The following is an 18,862-nucleotide window of genomic DNA, read 5'->3' on the forward strand; positions in this document are numbered from 1 at the left end:
TAAATCAAGGCCATTTATTATCAAATTAATGAGGCATACATTTAAACGACTGGACAAGAGAAAAAGGCCATTTACTGCAGAAGTGATTAAAAATGCTATATCGCTATATCAGGACTTCAGGAAGGACTTGTTGGTGAACAGAGTAACAAATGTGAAACCAAAAGAACTTACAGGGTAATTCATAGAATTTCGCAGAAAAGTGTCGCAAGCGGCTGGCGCAGAGTGTCCGCGTGCGATTGACTGCGCCAGGCACGTGCGCTAAAACCGATTTCCGCGCACAGCGTATTCATGGATTTTAGGCTTCCAAACCAGCCGTGGCGCAGAGAATCGCAGCCACCCTGCAGCAGCGCCAGTAACGCCCCCAAGAACGCCCTCGCGCAAGGAAAAGCCATCAAAATCGCTAAATCATCGCAAAGGGCTATGCTAACCCTGGACCAGTTCACCGGGCTGGCAAACAGCAAACGCCAAGCGGGGAACGTGTATTGCAGGGGTGCGCGGGATGTTCCACACGCGACTGGCCCCGTGCAAGCAGGGTATGTTTATTTCAGGGGTGCGCGGGAAGTTCCACACGCGATTTCAGCAGGGTACGTGTATTTCAGGGGTGCGCGGGAAGTTCCACATGCGATTTCTGCAGGGTACGTGCATTTCAGGGGTGCGCGGGAAGTTCCACACGCAAATGGGCCAGTGCGAGCAGGGTACGTGTATTACATGGGTGCGCGGGAAGTTCCACACGCGATTCCATCAGGGTACGTGTATTTCAGGGGTGCGCGGGAAGTTACACACGCGAATGGGCCAGTGCGAGCACGGTACGTGTATTCCATGGGTGCACGGGAAGTACCACACGGGATTTCATCAGGGTACGTGTATTTCAGGGGTGCGCGGGAAGTTCCACACGCGATTGTCCCAGTGCGAGCAGGGTACGTGTATTTCAGGGGTGCGCGGGAAGTTCCACACGCGATAGTCCCAGTGCGAGCAGGGTACGTGTATTTCAGGGGTGCGCGGGAAGTTCCACACGCGATTGTCCCAGTGCGAGCAGGGTACGTGTATTTCAGGGGTGCGCGGGAAGTTGCACACGCGATTTCAGCAGAGAATGTGTATTTCAGGGGTTCTGGGGAGTACTACACGTGAATTGGCCGTGTGGGTCCTCCCAGGTGTACGCTCCACATCCTCCACGGCCCCTGCAGGCAGCCCACACCACGGGGGACTACCCTGCACCCCTGCTCATGTCCCGCAGGCAGCCCATCCACCATGGGCATGCCCCCCCAGCCAACCCACATGTCACCTTGCACTACTGATCAACAATGCATGTCTCCCACCACCCCCACCCCCCAGCACTGTGGGGCACCTGCACCAGGCCCCCACCCATGTCTCCCACCACCCCCACCCCCCAGCCACCAGGGGCAGCCTCCACCAGACCCCCACTCATGTCTCCCACCACCCCCACACCCTAGCAGTGCAGGGGCATCCTCCACCAGGCCCCCACCCATGTCTCCCACCACCCCCACCCCCCAGCCACCAGGGGCAGCCTCCACCAGGCCCCCACTCATGTCTCCCACCACCCCCACCCCCACCCCCTTGCCACCATGGGCAGCCTCCACCAGGCCCCCACTCATGTCTCCCACCACCCCCACCCCCCAGCAGTGCAGGGGCATCCTCCACCAGGCCCCCACCCATGTCTCCCACCACCCCCACCCCCCAGCCACCAGGGGCAGCCTCCACAAGGCCCCCACTCATGTCTCCCACCACCCCCACCCCCCAGCAGTGCAGGAGCAGCCTCCACCAGGCCCCCACTCATGTCTCCCTGCACCCCCACCCCCGAGGAGTGCAGGGGCAGCCTCCACCAGGCCCCCACCCATGTCTTCCACCACCTCCACCCCCCAGCCACCATGGCCACCCTCCACCAGGCCCCCACTCATGTCTCCCACCACCCCACCCCCAGCAGTGCAGGGGCAGCCTCCACCAGGCCCCCACTCATGTCTCCCACCACCCCCACCCCCCAGCAGTGCAGGGGCATCCTCCACCAGGCCCCCACCCATGTCTCCCACCACCCCCACCCCCCAGCCACCAGGGGCAGCCTCCACCAGGCCCCCACTCATGTCTCCCACCACCCCCACCCCCACCCCCTTGCCACCATGGGCAGCCTCCACCAGGCCCCCACTCATGTCTCCCACCACCCCCACCCCCCAACAGTGCAGGGGAATCCTCCACCAGGCCCCCACCCGTGTCTCCCACCACCCCCACCCCCCAGCCACCAGGGGCAGCCTCCACCAGGCCCCCACTCATGTCTCCCACCACCCCCACCCCCACCCCCTTGCCACCATGGGCAGCCTCCACCAGGCCCCCACTCATGTCTCCCACCACCCCCACCCCCCAGCAGTGCAGGGGCATCCTCCACCAGGCCCCCACCCATGTCTCCCACCACCCCCACCCCCCAGCCACCAGGGGCAGCCTCCACCAGGCCCCCACTCATGTCTCCCACCCCCCACCCCCCAGCAGTGCAGGGGCAGCCTCCACCAGGCCCCCACTCATGTCTCCCTGCACCCCCACACCCGAGGAGTGCAGGGGCAGCCTCCACCAGGCCCCCACCCATGTCTTCCACCACCCCCACCCCCCAGCCACCATGGCCACCCTCCACCAGGCCCCAACTCATGTCTCCCACCACCCCCACCCCCAGCAGTGCAGGGGCAGCCTCCACCAGGCCCCAACTCATGTCTCCCACCACCCCCACCCCCCAGCAGTGCAGGGGCAGCCTCCACCAGGCCCCCACTCATGTCTCCCACCACCCCCACCCCCCAGCAGTGCAGGGGCAGCCTCCACCAGGCCCCCACTCATGTCTCTCACCACCCCCACCCCCAGCAGTGCAGGGACATCCTCCACCAGGCCCCCACCCATGTCTCCCACGACCCCCACCCCCCAGCAGTGCAGGGGCAGCCTCCACCAGGCCCCCACTCATGTCTCCCACCACCCCCACCCCCCAGCAGTGCAGGGGCAGCCTCCACCAGGCCCCCACTCATGTCTCCCACCACCCCCACCCCCCTGCCACCATGGGCATCCCCCACCAGGCCCCCACTCATGTCTCCCACCACCCCCACCCCCCAGCAGTGCAGGGGCATCCTCCACCAGGCCCCCACCCATGTCTCCCACCACCCCCACCCCCAGCCACCAGGGGAAGCCTCCAGCAGGCCCCCACTCATGTCTTCCACCACCCCCACCCCCCAGCAGTGCAGGGGCAGCCTCCACCAGGCCCCCACTCATGTCTCCCTGCAAACCCCCCCCCCGAGGAGTGCAGGGGCAGCTTCCACCAGGCCCCCACCCATGTCTTCCACCACCCCCACCCCCCAGCCACCATGGCCACCCTCCACCAGGCCCCCACTCATGTCTCCCACCACCCCCACCCGCCAGCAGTGCAGGCGCATCATCCACCAGGCCCCCACCCATGTCTCCCACCACCCCCATCCCCCAGCCACCAGGGGCAGCCTCCACCAGGCCCCCACTCATGTCTCCCACCACCCCCACCCCCCTGCCACCATGGGCAGCCCCCACCAGGCCCCCACTCATGTCTCCCTGCACCCCCACCCCCGAGGAGTGCAGGGGCAGCCTCCACCAGGCCCCCACCCATGTCTTCCACCACCCCCACCCCCCAGCCACCATGGCCACCCTCCACCAGGCCCCCACTCATGTCTCCCACCACCCCCACCCCCCAGCAGTGCAGGGCAGCCTCCACCAGGCCCCCACTCATGTCTCCCACCACCCCCAACCCCCAGCCACCGGGGGCAGCCTCCAGCAGGCCCCCACTCATGTCTCCCACCACCCCCACCCCCCTGCCACCATGGCCACCCTCCAGCAGGCCCCCCCTCATGTCTCCCACCACCCCCACCCCCCAGCAGTGCAGGGGAAGCCTCCACCAGGCCCCCACTCATGTCTCCCACCACCCCCCACCCCCAAGCAGTGCAGGGGCAGCCTCCACCAGGCCCCCACGCATGTCTCCCACCAACCCCACCCCCCAGCAGTGCAGGGGCAGCCTCCACCAGGCCCCCACTCATGTCTCCCACCACCCCCACCCCGCTGCCACCATGGGCAGCCCCCACCAGGCCCCCACCCATGTCTCCCACCACCCCCACCCCCCAGCAGTGCAGGGGCAGCCTCCACCAGGCCCCCACTCATGTCTCCCACCACCCCCACCCCCCAGCAGTGCAGGGGCAGCCTCCACCAGGCCCCCACTCATGTCTCCCACCACCCCCACCCCCCATCAGTGCAGGGGCAGCCTCCACCAGGCCCCCACTCATGTCTCCCACCACCCCCACCCCCCAGCCACCAGGGGCAGCCTCCACCAGGCCCCCACTCATGTCTCCCACCACCCCCACCCCCCAGCCACCATGGGCAGCCTCCACCAGGCCCCCACTCATGTCTCCCACCACCCCCACCACCCAGCAGTGCAGGGGCAGCCTCCACCAGGCCCCCACTCATGTCTCCCACCACCCCCCAGCAGTGAAGGGGCAGCCTCCACCAGGCCCCCACTCATGTCTCCCACCACCCTCACCCCCCCGCCACCATGGGCAGCCCCCACCAGGCCCCCACTCATGTCTCCCACCACCCCCACCCCCAGCAGTGCAGGGGCAGCCTCCACCAGGCCACCACTCATGTCTCCCACCGCCCCCACCCCCCAGCCATCAGGGGCAGCCTCCAGCAGGCCCCCACTCATGTCTCCCACCACCCCCACCCCCCAGCAGTGTAGGGGCAGCCTCCACCAGACCCCCACTCATGTCTCCCTGCACCCCCACCCCCGAGGAGTGCAGGGGCAGCCTCCACCAGGCCCCCACCCATGTCTTCCACCACCCCCACCCCCCAGCCACCATGGCCACCCTCCACCAGGCCCCCACTCATGTCTCCCACCACCCCTACCCCCCAGCAGTGCAGGGGCATCCTCCACCAGGCCCCCACCCATGTCTCCCACCACCCCCACCCCCCCCAGCCACCAGGGCAGCCTCCACCAGGCCCCCACTCATGTCTCCCACCACCCCCACCCCCCTGCCACCATGGGCAGCCCCACCAGGCCCACACTCATGTCTCCCTGCACCCCCACCCCAGAGGAGTGCAGGGGCAGCCTCCACCAGGCCCCCACCCATGTCTTCCACCACCCCCAACACCCAGCCACCATGGCCACCCTCCACCAGGGCCCCACTCATGTCTCCCACCACCCCCACCCCCAGCAGTGCAGGGGCAGCCTCCACCAGGCCCCCACTCATGTCTCCCACCACCCCCACCCACCAGGGGCAGCCCCCACCAGGCCCCCCACTCATGTCTCCCTGCACCCCCACCCCCGAGGAGTGCAGGGGCAGCCTCCACCAGGCCCCCACCCATGTCTTCCACCACCCCCACCCCCCAGCCACCATGGCCACCCTCCACCAGGCCCCCACTCATGTCTCCCACCACCCCCACCCCCCAGCAGTGCAGGGGCAGCCTCCACCAGGCCCCCACTCATGTCTCCCACCACCCCCACCCCCCAGCCACCAGGGGCAGCCTCCAGCAGGCCCCCACTCATGTCTCCCACCACCCCCACCCCCCTGCCACCATGGCCACCCTCCACCAGGCCCCCACTCATGTCTCCCACCACCCCCAACCCCCAGCAGTGCAGGGGCAGCCTCCACCAGGCCCCCACTCATGTCTCCCACCACCCCTACCCCCCAGCAGTTCAGGGGCAGCCTCCACCAGGCCCCCACTCATGTCTCCCACCACCCCCACCCCCAGCAGTGCAGGGGCAGCCTCCACAGGCCCCCACTCATGTCTCCCACCACCCCCACCCCCCAGCCACCAGGGGCAGCCTCCACCAGGCCCCCACTCATGTCTCCCACCACCCCACCCCCCTGCCACCAAGGGCAGCCTCCACCAGGCCCCCACCCATGTCTCCCACCACCCCCACCCCCCTGCCACCATGGGCAGCCTCCACCAGGCCCCCACTCATGTCTCCCACCACCCCACCCCCCAGCAGTGCAGGGGCAGCCTCCACCATCCCCCACTCATGTCTCCCACCACCCCCACCCCCCTGCCACCATGGGCAGCCCCACCAGGCCCCCACTCATGTCTCCCTGCACCCCCACCCCCGAAGAGTGCAGGGGCAGCCTCCACCAGGCCCCCACTCATGTCTTCCACCACCCCCACCCCCCAGCCACCATGGCCACCCTCCACCAGGCCCCCACTCATGTCTCCCACCACCCCCACCCCCCAGCAGTGCAGGGGCAGCCTCCACCAGGCCCCCACTCATGTCTCCCACCACCCCCACCCCTCAGCCACCAGGGGCAGCCTCCAGCAGGCCCCCACTCATGTCAGCCACCACCCCCACCCACCTGCCACCATGGCCACCCTCCACCAGGCCCCCACTCATGTCTCCCACCACCCCCATCCCCCAGCAGTGCAGGGGCAGCCTCCACTAGGCCCCCACTCATGTCTCCCACCACCCCACCCCCCTGCCACCATGGGCAGCCCCCACCAGGCCCCACTCATGTCTCCCACCACCCCCACCCCCCAGCAGTGCAGGGGCACCCTCCACCAGGTCCTCACAATCCCCAATCATGTGCGTAATGGTCAGCCTCCACAGCCAAAAAGCCCTACCAAGTATCCCCTTCACCCACATGGAAACGGAAATTACATGTTACACCCCCAATGTTCATGAAGCTAATGAACCCATGTCCGTCACACACAATGGTTGCAATTGAATGGGAAAACACCCAACATGACATGCATGAAACCAATGAGATGATACCACACAGTGAAGTATGGAAACAAAATTGTATTGAAAAAAATAAAGAATGCTAAAGAAAGGAAACAAGCTACAATGTGAATGAGAAAAAATAAGCTTGCTGTCCGTATAAAAACCAAAAAATGCAAATCAGAATCCAAAAAAATGTTGTCCAAAGTCAAATGTAAAAAAATCTCCATGCAACAAAGAACTATGTAAAAAACTACCAAGAGTCCATGAGCCCAACTGAACAAAGGAAACCTACTAAAAAACCTACCTAAACATCAACTATATACAAAAAGTGGAGCAGTGTCCGTCGACTCCAAATCATAATAAGAAACAAAGGAAACCTAAAACTAAAGAACTATATACAAAGGCGGCGGGCAAGTCCAGCGGCTCACTCCGTGGTGTCCCGGGCCAGGGCATCATCGAACTCCTGTTCGATGTCCCGGAGGCGGTCCAGTTCCATGGCCCCGAGGGTCCACAGGGACAACGCCGTGTCCTCCTCCAACCCCCTGCGGATTGCCTCGAGGCACTCGGCCCGCCTCAGGGCCCTCCGCATGGAGTTCTCTGCCCTGACCATTGTGAGCTGCGCCTCTTCCGCCACGCCGCCGCTCCGCACCTATGGCGTGGCCCAACCGCTGCCACACGGAAGACACTCTCTGTCCTGGGTCCCCCTGCACTCCTGCCGATGCCTGCCCCTCCGATGTTGAAAGCCCCGAGTCTTCATGTCTCCCACCATGTTGCTGCTGCTGCTGCTGTGCCTCTGCCCGTGCACTGCCTCCTGCTGCCTGCACATCCTCCGCCGGCTGGGGTGCAGTTGTTGATGTGGCCACCCCTGCTGGACCTCCGACTCCCGACTGTGGCAGGGATGCCTCCTCCACCAGCCTAGCCGCACCGTCAGAGGCAGCTCCACAGGGCACCCAGGTGACTGATGGGTGGGAAGATGGCACAGAGGACAACTGGCGCGTACGGGGTCCAGTTGAGGAGGGGGTCGGAGCAAGCCCCATCAGACGGCGGAATCCGGCCTGGGTGACCTGTCCCAGCAGGCTGACGTGGTCAACGAGCCATTCGAGATGACGTGCAGTCTCTCCATGAAAAGACTGCAGGTCACCTCGCATGGCCCGTTGACGCAACGCCACACCAGCCAGGACAGGCTCAACCCGGACCTGGATGGCCACGTCCGCAGGCAGAGGAAGGCCAGTTGACGTCAGCTCATCCCCTGCCTGAAAACGGGTCTGGACGTAGGCATCCCTGCTGGTGCAAGATGATGCAGGGACAGGATCGGGGACAGGATTGCACACAGGCACCTCCGCGGCGGCCTGTGCTGCCTCCTGTCCCTGGTCCTGCACTGCACCACTAGCACCAGTGGGATCCCCACCTCCAGACCCCGTCTCTGGTGCTTGCACGGCCTCCTCCTCCACCAAACCCCCCACCAACCTGGATGACTCCCTGCCATCTTCCACTGTTGGGCCCTGTGGGGACCTCCCCCCGGCAGCTGCGGCCTGGGACGCGGCACCGGACTCCTCACTCCCCGACGAGATGACAACACGGAAGGGGAGCCGGGCCTTGCGTCTCCGGCTGGCATTCGGATCCCCGCCGCTGTGCTCCACAGCACCTTCTCCGCCCTCTTCATCAGTTGATGCTGCAGACAGGGAGAAACAAAACACAGGCATCAGGGCACTGTACAATGGACACATACACACATGACATTTGCACATGAGTGGCATTGGCAAACCTCAGACATGTCATCACAATCCCCACCACACATGTCATAGCAACTCGCACACATGAGCCATACCACAGCCATATCGCAACTGCCACCACCATCCATACACATACAACAGCATCAGCAGCCAAAGGGGAGCCAGACATCACATGCAACACAGGAAGTGCACCACACATGTACACACACCACCACACTTGCATGCATGTCTACACCTCTGCCAAGTTTCGCACTGTTCAGACGGGCATCCATGTCACATCTGCCAATCAGGCTTCCACATACCGCTGTCACATGCATCCATGTTGCATCACTGTTGCACCCTTGTCAAATACACACACATGCACATGTACACAGTGCTCGTACATGCAGCCGAAAACAACATACATGCCTGACATGACGGACATGTCTACTTACATACACATTCATCCAAACATGTGTGCACGCACAACTGCATTTGCCATGCAAGCCTACACACACAAGCACCATCCATGTCTCACACATTACAGCCCTCGCATGTGTCAGCCCCCCGGCCCTGTACACCCCCACCCATACTCGACCCCATACAAACAGATGTGCAACCTGCACAATACCGAATAATCACCACACGCACTGCTCACAATCAGGATGCATGTACACTCACCGCTCGACTCCAGGGTCTGCTTCTCTAGGACCTGGACGTGGAGCGCTGGGTATATGCGTTCCAGGACCCCCATCTGTTCTTGCGACAAGTGGCCCCGGCGCCCCTTGGCATCCGCTGCCTTCAAGAGGCGCCGGGCCTTGTTCAGGGTCATGGACCTGAAGTCCTCCCAGCGCTTCCTGACATGTTGTAAGTCCCGGACTGCCACCCCCTCCGCGTAGATGGCAGTCACGATGTCAGTCCAGATCTGAGTCCGTCCTTCCTAGTCGGCGCGGGAACTTCCGAAGAGGGCATCATACTGCCCCAGGACTTGCTCCACCAGGACACCAACTTCGGTGGCACTGAAGCTGGTGCCCCTCTGCCTCTCTGGCCGGGGGTTGTCAGTGGTCACAGATGGTGTTTGCCCCGACATGACAACCCCAGAGGCAGGAGTGGGTGGGCAACTGGGTCCTGGGGCTGGGCTGTGGAGCGATGGAATTCCAGTCGGGAGTCTTCGGTTCCAGCAGGGGTGGTCACAGCAACAGCACCCCTGGCTGATGTGCAGGCAGCAAATGGCAGTGCACGTGGGCAGCAGGCAGTCAGGCAGCAGCAGATGGCAGGTGGGAGCGTGCTCGGGGTTCTGGGGGGCAGTAGTTCGGCCTTCTGGGCAGGAGCGTGGTCTTTCGTGTGCTTACGCGTGGCCAGCTTGGTACAGAGTGATTTGGCACGTTGCCGCATCCGGATTTTCATGGAGCAACTCGCTACATAAAATGCAATGTGTTCTAACAGGTTTGGTACAAACCAATCCTCGCCAATAGCTGCTGCAAGGCTTTCAGAGTGACATGCACAGGGTAGTGCAGCTGTTCAAATGCCACCCTTAATAAGGCTACAGGCATAACCGGTTTACCAGTGCTTTCCTGTCACCACAATGCTTCAGAAGGGGTTAAAGAACACCCCCTCTGTGTCCACAGATCTTTCTCATCCTGTGGTTCTTCCCCTTGAATTTCCATCAGTTGAGTCTTAGAAAAAATTGTTAAAACTGCCATTCACACTCATCATCAGCACCATTCTCTCATTCATCTCAGGCAGATCAAAATTCATTATAACTTCTGAACATGCAACTCATTTTGCTTCTTTGTCTGCGGCTTGATTTCTGTGTGAGATAAAGTCTGCTCTCTTAGTATGAGCTACACACTTATTGACCGCGATGGCTACTGGGAGCTGTAGTCCTCTAATGAGTCTGCCCATTAAGGAATGTTCTAGCTGAGTGCCGTCTGCTCAGAGGTAGCGCCTCCTTTTCCAACGTTCTAGCCCTGCGTGTACTATTGACGTCACATAGGCGGAGTCACCATACACAGTTACTTCCTGGTCTGCATTTTTCTCAAGTGTGACAATCAGCACTACTAGATCTGCAGCCTGTGCTGAAAAGTGAGACGGTAGTTGGGCACTTATCAATACTTCAAACTCCCCATTGGCCCTGTGCTTCACCACAGCGGCACCTATATATCTTTGCGTGTTGAAACACTTGTTTATAGGCATGTTATAAATGCCTTATCATATCGTTATAAATGCCTTATCATATCATTTTGGTCTATTTTTGAAGAACCGTCAATAAAGAGAATTTCCCCAGCTGCCAAGGCATTTTCTTCCACCTTTGGGATCTCATCATAGAATTCCTCATAATTTGAGCAATCATGTGCATGCTCGTCTTCTGCCAGTGATTCTGCTACAAACATGTCAGGGTTCACTATTCCACGTCTGACTATTTTAATTGCTGGATTCGATATGACCACCTCATAGGCAGAAGCCCTTTGAGATGTCAAAGTACCCTTAGATTTTTCCAAATTAGCAAACAAAGCATGTTCAACAAATAACGTCATGGAACACCCCTTCATTTTGCTGGGAGCTTTCTCTATGGCAAACCCTGCGGCTGCCAAAGATTGTTCGTATGGGAAGTGACCCCTCATTCCTGGGTCCAGAATCCCACTGTAATATGCTAGAGGCTTGTACCCCAATGTAGTTCTCTGCGTGAGTACTGCTGTCATGACTGTACCATTCATATGCGAAAATAAGAATTCCTCAGCATAATTGGGAATCCCTAACACTGGAGCTGTACAAATTGCTTTTTTCAACTCATCAAACCCTTCCTCCATTTCTTCAGTCAAGACCATTTTTTTCTGGTTTGCTTGTGCCTTTTTCAGAGCTTGTAACAAGGGTTTTACATATGAATTATAATTGAATAACCATGCACTAACAGAATGACATAGTCCCAAAGATCTTTGCATATGCTTTTATCGTGTGTGGCTGTGCTGTTTTCAAAATAGCCTGAGCCCTTTCAGGAGTAATTTTCTTTCCTTCATGCGAAATTAGCTGACCTATATATAACACATCTTCTGCATTTTATCCTTGTCCACTTTACATCCTTTTTCTGCTAGAATAATCATTAGCTGAACTGAATCACGTCTGCACTCTTCCTCTGAGGTGCTGCAGACTAAAATGCCATCTACGTATTGCAACACAACACTTTGCAAATCAAGATTGCTCAAGTCCATCTGCACGACTCTATTGAACATTGATGGGGACGCACATTACCCCTGAGGTAATATTGTGCTTTTTAACTTAGTCTGTCTGAACGTAAATGACATCAGATCTTAAGAATCCTTATGTAACGGGATTGAGAAAAACACATTTTTCAAGTCAATCACAGTGAAATATTGTGCCTCAACAGCAATATTACATAAGATCATCGCAGAATTAGGAACTAGAGGAAACTCAGCCTCTACAATTTGATTAATTGGGTGCATGTCTTGAATTAAACGCCACAACCCCCCTTTAGATTTCTTAATCAGATAAACGGCAGTATTGCATGGTGACTCTGAGATCACTAAAATGCCTTGATCCATCATGGCGGATATCATCTTTAAAATACCTTTGTCTGCCTCTTGAGACATGGGATACTGTCATGCTCGATGCAACATTGCTCCTGGCTTCAGTTTAATCTTTACTTCTCTAACCCCCTTCAATGGTCCTACGTCATATGGGCATGTTGTCCATAATGAAACTGCCACTTTCGCCTTGTCTTCATCAAAAAATTCAGGACGCTTCTGTGCTAACATCATTTTCTGGGGAACCTCACGTCGTATTCCTCTCACCCACTAATTGATACTCATTTCAAATACTACTTTGTCATCTGACGAGTGGTCCCTAAACATATCCTCATCAGTGATGTCAGTCAATCTGTAACCTTTTCCAATGGCAATCACTGTGCTCCATTGTCTGCCTTCATTATTAACTCCATCAAGCATAGCTAATTCTCCCCGCACTATAGCTGCTTGTAATTCTAAGGGAAAGATTTGTGCCCCATCCTCATTCATAGGTATCATTGGCCTGAATAAAAACTCATCAGGTATCCTCACAGTCTTACCCACTAAGCCAGGTAACTACGTTAACAAAATGCGTACCCCATAGTGAAAGACTTCTGGTTCTAACGGTATTCATCGTATGGCCATTTGCCCTGTAAATGGCATGATAAATTCATTTACTTTCATGTTTTATTTATTTATTTGTTTATTTGTATAGCGGTGGTAGCTCGCAAGCCTCGGGGCGCAGAAACAAGAACACAGCAGACACACAGAACGTTAATGGAAACAAAAGTCACAAGACACACATAAACAGTCTGGTCATACTAATTGGAGTTGCAGGGGTACAGGATTTGTTTAAAAAGGTGAGTTTTCAACTTGTTTTTGAAAACTCAGATAATTCACTTCCATTTTCATGTTAGCTGGTAGGTTGTTCCATTTTCCTGCTGCCACAATCGGGAAGGCTCTTCCCAGTCCGAATGTGCGCTTGTGTGGGGCTACAGTAATCTTGCCCAAGTCAGCAGATCCTAATGCTCGACTAGGTACATAGAGGTTGATTTTTGATTTTAGATAGGCTGGGGCTGTCCCATAAAGGCATCTGTGCACTAAGGTCAGAACCTTGAACTGCGCTCTATCTTCAATTTTCAGCCAATTAAGCTCCCTTCTGGCCTCGCCAATGTGTTTGGATCTTGACTTTTGCTTGGTTATTATAACTGCATTATTTTGGATATGTTAACTAGCGAGGCATTGTTTGTTGGCTCCTAGAATAAGTGCATTGCCATAGTCTAGGTGTGATAGTATAGTTGCCCTTGCTATGGTGGCGCAGTTGTCATCAGTCAGGTAGTGTTTAATAGCTTTCAGCAGCCTAAGGTAGTAAAAACTGTTTTTTTACATATTGTGGTTGGGCTTCGGTTCCCCAAGATGCTTCAAACATCATTCCTAAAGTTTTAACTTTGCCCAATACCTGGATATGGGTGTCCTTTATTGGGAATGAGCCACATGAGGGGGATAATTTGGCTCTAGCTTGATGAGAGCCAAACACCATTAGCTTTGTTTTTTTTACTATTCAGACACATACATTTTGCGTCCATCCAAAATTCCACTGTGTTGTAAGTTGTGGATAGCAGTTAGCTGTCCTTCTTGTAGTCCGCGCTCAGCTCTATCACCAGCTGAGTATCATCAGCATAATTGGTGAAGTAGATGTTAATGTGGTCAGGAACTGAGCATAGATACCTCAGATAAAGATTAAATAGCAGTGGTGACATACTAGCTCCCTGTGGGATGCAGCATACTATGGGCCTCATTACACGGAAGGCGGTAATGGTGGCCGTTAACCATTACCGCCTTACTACGAGGTCCCTTAGCGGGTTGGTGTTTTAACGCCTGCTTTTTGCAGGCGTTAAAAACCAACCCGCTAAGGGACCTCGGAGCTAATTACGGCACCGCAAAATTGCGGTGCCGTAATTAGCGCCTTCCCCATTCCCATAGAGCCCTATGGGGCAGAAATGGGAATGGGGAAGGGCAATGGCGGAAGGGGGATTTACCGCCCCACCAACCTTGGAATGGGGCGGTAAATCCCCTTTCCGCCAAGGCGGTGCCGGTAATTTAGCACCCTGGACCACCGCCTTCCGTGTAATGAGGCCCTATGTCTTTTTCAAAGCAGAATTTGTCCCCACAGTGCACTCGCAATTTTCTGTTGTTAAGAAAGGAAGTTATCCAACCAATTGCCTCGTTGGCGCAGTTGGCAGTTTTCTCTAGGGCCAATTTAAGGAGGTCATGATCTAAGACATCAAATGTAGCACTTAAATCGAGGAGAATTAGAAGGCCAGCCCTGCCTCTGTCCATAATGCTTAGCATTTTAGTCTGTAGGTCGAGCATGGCAGTCTCGGTGCTGTGGGCTGTACAAAACCCCGTTTGTTGATGGTGCAAGGATTTGGAAGCTTCAACATGGGCCTGTAGTTGCTTGGTGGCTATCTTTTCCATGATTTTCAGGATAAAGCTGCAATTTGTGATAGGCCTAAGATTGCTTGGGTCTCTTTGATCTAAATTTATTTTTTTATTTTTTTTACCTGGGTCATTACGGTAACCTTTTTTATAGTACTGGGTACTACTTGGTCATGGATTGACGCATTGATGATTTTCGTAAGAATGGGAGTGAAAATGACGATATTCTCCAGTATTATTTTGGGAGGTAATATATTCTCCACACATGAGGTGGGCTTCATTGCAGTGAGCACTTTCACTATATCCTCGTTAGTGATTTCCATTAACTTAAAAGATCCTACACCCTTGATACTAGTCTCAGGTGGAAGATTGCTTTGCTCCCCTTTGTTGGATTGTGCCTTTAATATTAGCTCCCTGGCACTGGAGATTTTGAGGAAGAATGCCATCTGAGTTTTATCACATTCATCTTGCGATGGAGTGAATAATGGTGTGATCGCTCTAGGTTTTTCTATTAATTTCAGAATGTTGAAAGGTTTGCCGGTGGTGTTTGCTGTAGTTGAAATGTGCTCATTATAATGATTTTTTTGGCCTCAATAATCCTGTTCTTATATATTTTCTCACTATGCCTCCAGAATTCCCCGTTGGATGGAGATGGATTTTTTTGCCAGTCGTTTTCCCTTTTTCTTTGTCCTCTTTGAATTCTGCCAGTTTGGCAGTGAACCATATTTGGTGTTTGGTGTTGGATATGACTATTTTAGATTGCAACAGGGCCTTCTGGTCCACCAACTTTTTGGTGTGAAATAGCATATTTGCCATGAGGGTATTGCACAAGTCATCTCCCATATATTCATTCTTGATGTCTTCTATGAATTGCTCTAAATGATCCCTGTCAATGTTTTTGAAATTCCGGCATGTCATACTTTTGGGTTCATTGGGGACCTTAAGTTTTGGGAGTGGTGGAGTCAACAGAAATGTGATACTATAGTGGACCGACCAGATACATAGTACAGTTTTGTATTCTTGTGTTGCAAGATTGTGCGTAACCACCCAATCTAGTTGGTTACCATTGGCCATTGTTGGCTCGTGGTTCATAACCTTGTAATCAATGTTATTCATTAATTTCTCCAAACTAATAGCTTTCTTGTCTTAGGGGTCTCCACACCAACAGTTGAGGTCTCCCAGCAACAGCCTAGCCGCATTCGGCCCTTTTAGCAGATTGATTTGGTGTGTAAGTTCCTCATTAAATTCAGGCATTGTTGTGGGTGGTCTGTAGACTACAATTAAATTGAGACTACCCTGTTGGGAGGTATTTCATATGCAAGATTTCACTACAGCTACATGACATTTTTGTCAGAAACATGTGGATGGAATCTCTGGCAATCATTGCTACTCCACCGACTTGACCTGTTTCTCTATTTGTGTAGTAAATTGAGTAGCCATCTGTAATGGTGATATCGCAGGTGGGGCCTATCAGATCTTTCAGCCAGGTCTCTGTAATATATAAAATGTCAACTTTTTCCTCCAAGATCATATCATGAATGCATTGGGCGTGTTTGTTTAGGGACCGGGTATTTAATAGGCACGTACATTTAAATAATGCATTCCTGGAGTTCAACACACTATGCTTTCATCAGTAAAAGAAATCATCATGTTTAACTTTGTCATTAAATCTCAACCCAGTATATTAACTGGTGCCTGCCTCAAATACAATAATGGTACAGACATATCACATTCTCCTATAGAGACGGGCAATTTCTCAGTAAAAAGGAACTCTACTTCTAGCTCCTGTGAAAACTTGAGCATTCATGGCATTTCCAGATAACATAAACTTCCCCTCTCGTATACATGAGTGTGTTGCACCTGTGTCTACCAAGAAAAGAAAACGATTTGCCTCCTATAGTGACATCAAGCCTTGGCTCCTCTTGAGGATTGGGAGTCACAAATAGCACTGAAAACACAGCAAGTCACTCAGTGAGCTATCCTATTGTGGGTACATGCTTATTCCTGTGCCTGTGAAAGGGATCCCTCCCTCGACATTGACTTCTCCTATCCTAAGAGTTATTAACTGTCCCCTACTTGGGCCCTGCGTATCCTGAAACCCAACTCAATTATTCTGGAAATGTCCCTGATTATTCTGAAAGCCTCCTTTGTTATTCTGGAAGCCTCCCCTACCTCTCGGTACAGATCATTATTACCTTGATCAAACTGCCATTGGTTATTCACCTGTGGCATTCCTGCTGCTTGCTGCAAACCCAACCCTTCTCCTGTAGCAGTCTGCAGTAATACGCAATGTTGAGTTGTATTTCTTACCAGGGTTTTGCCTCAATACCCACCAGTTTCCTGAGCTATTTCTGCACTGGATCTGCAGCCCTTGACATAATATAGGGTAGAATAAAGGTATAGATTTCCCCCATGCTTCCCGCATTTCCAAAGACCACCATTCTTGAAAATTCAGAATGTAAACAAGAGGATCCTCCCCTTCCTGCATCTTCTGTGCTATTATAGCTCTCATATCTGACGTATCTGGATATTGTACTCTAAGCACTTTCCAGACTGCTGCTCTACAGTTATTAAACGGCTCTCCATCATGAGCAGTGTTCTGCGCAGTAACACTTGAGTATCCTGCTCTTCACCAAATGTCGTCTGCTCTCATCCCTAGAATAGCAGCTAGAAGACATTTAATGTCTCCTATAGCTAACGTGTTTCCTCCTGTCATTTTCTCTAACTCATGTATCCATTTCCCAGTACCTGAAATTAAACTTGGAAGTTTAAACCTTAAATTATCCTTATCCATTTGTGGCCATGGTATATACTGTGGTCTAGCCCCTTCTTTCTCTAGTAAACGAAACGTTGAGGTCACAATCTCAATTTCATCACCCATTCATCGTCTCTCTGTCCATAGCAGGGACAATGGTCCAGCTCGGCTTTCGTGCCGGTAGCGACCTTAGCCTGCTCATGTAAGGTGCTAAGCCCCCCTCTCACTATGGGATCGCCCTTTGGGTTGATCTAGCCACACCAGAGATTCTGATGCCCAAGACTTGTGTAGGTCTAAATATGACCATCTCACTTCTCTATCCATCGTAGAGCATCCTTCAGGACCACATGTGTTGTCTCCCTCCTCCCCACGGAAGGCTTCTCTGTCCTCGTCTGACATTTCCTGTCCCCAACTTGTATGACTTCCCTCTTGTTCATCTCTATTTCGAGGTAGCCTGTCCAGAGACAACTCTTCATGCTCAAAATTGTATAAGCCTCCCTCCTTATTGTGCAACTGTGTAATTTTATGTCAATAATTTCTAACCTTTCCTTTTGGTTCTTTCTTAGTCCTCATATCATGAGAGACCTTATCAATTACGTCTCCAATGCTTCTTGTATCAAACTCATCCTCTACATTTTCTCTAGGCAGACCTACCATTGGCTCATGTGTCGGGAAGAATTCTTCTATATCTTCCCATGCTACTACTGAATTAGGCTCCATTAATTCTTTCTCTATGCAATCAAGGTCGTGTACCCTCTTTCTTCTCTTGCATTCTATTTCTTCATCAAGTTCTCTCCTCTTCCTTGCCTCTTCTCTTACGCTTTCCTCTTCCTGTCTTTTCACCTCTGTCCTCCCGTTTGCCCTACATATCCCTTCATCTTTGTATTCTTTTATCTCTTAATTACTGCTCTTCCTCTTCCTCTCTCTTTCTTTCTAGCTTGTCTTGTTCCTCAATTGTATTATCATACTTTCTTCGCTCCTCTGCCCGTTCCTGCTTTTTTAGCCGCTGATCTTGATGCATCTTTTCCTGTTTTTCAATTGTTCCTCTCGTTCTCTATCTTTTTTTATCTTTTTTGTCTTGATCTTCCCTTTGCCTTACGTCCCCAATGCTCTTTCCGTCAAGTTTGAGCAAAATCTGACCGCCCAAACGTTCGTTTCGTATGAGCACTACCTCATCAGTCTTATCTTTTCCTCCTTTCCATCTCTTTATCTCTCTCTCTATGTCTAGAGACATACCCGGTCTATCACTTCTCTCCTTGTCCCGTCTCTCCTTGTCCCGTGGGACTTTAGGAATTACATCCCTTTCTGTAGTCCTTTCTGGACATTTGCTGCTGTTATGCGCAGGCGACTCATGCCAGATTGCTGTAACCCATTGCTGCCTTGCACTCTCTCAATGTGTTTGCTCCGTCATCCTTCATATTATCCCCATTTATTTCAGGCATGGCAGGGGGAGCAGAATGCTCCTCAACCCCCTCTTTGCACTGGTTAAGCATCCAGTCTTCAGGAGGTGGCTCTTCCATATCCTCCTGGTACATTTTACAGAGCTCTAAGCTCACTTGCCTCTTTCCTATTTTGTTTTCCTGTGTATGCTGTGTGCAAGTATGTCATCATGTGTTGCAAAACTGCTTTTGATAGTGATCCTCCTTGTGGCCATGACATGAACATTGTATCTGCTGTGCCATTAACCCATTCTGCACTGTACTGTTTAAGCTTAGGTGCGTGTTTT

Source organism: Ambystoma mexicanum, chromosome 4q, assembly GCF_040938575.1.
Source record: "Ambystoma mexicanum isolate Mex_15411 chromosome 4q, UKY_AmexF1_1, whole genome shotgun sequence".
Classification (NCBI taxonomy): domain Eukaryota; kingdom Metazoa; phylum Chordata; class Amphibia; order Caudata; family Ambystomatidae; genus Ambystoma; species Ambystoma mexicanum.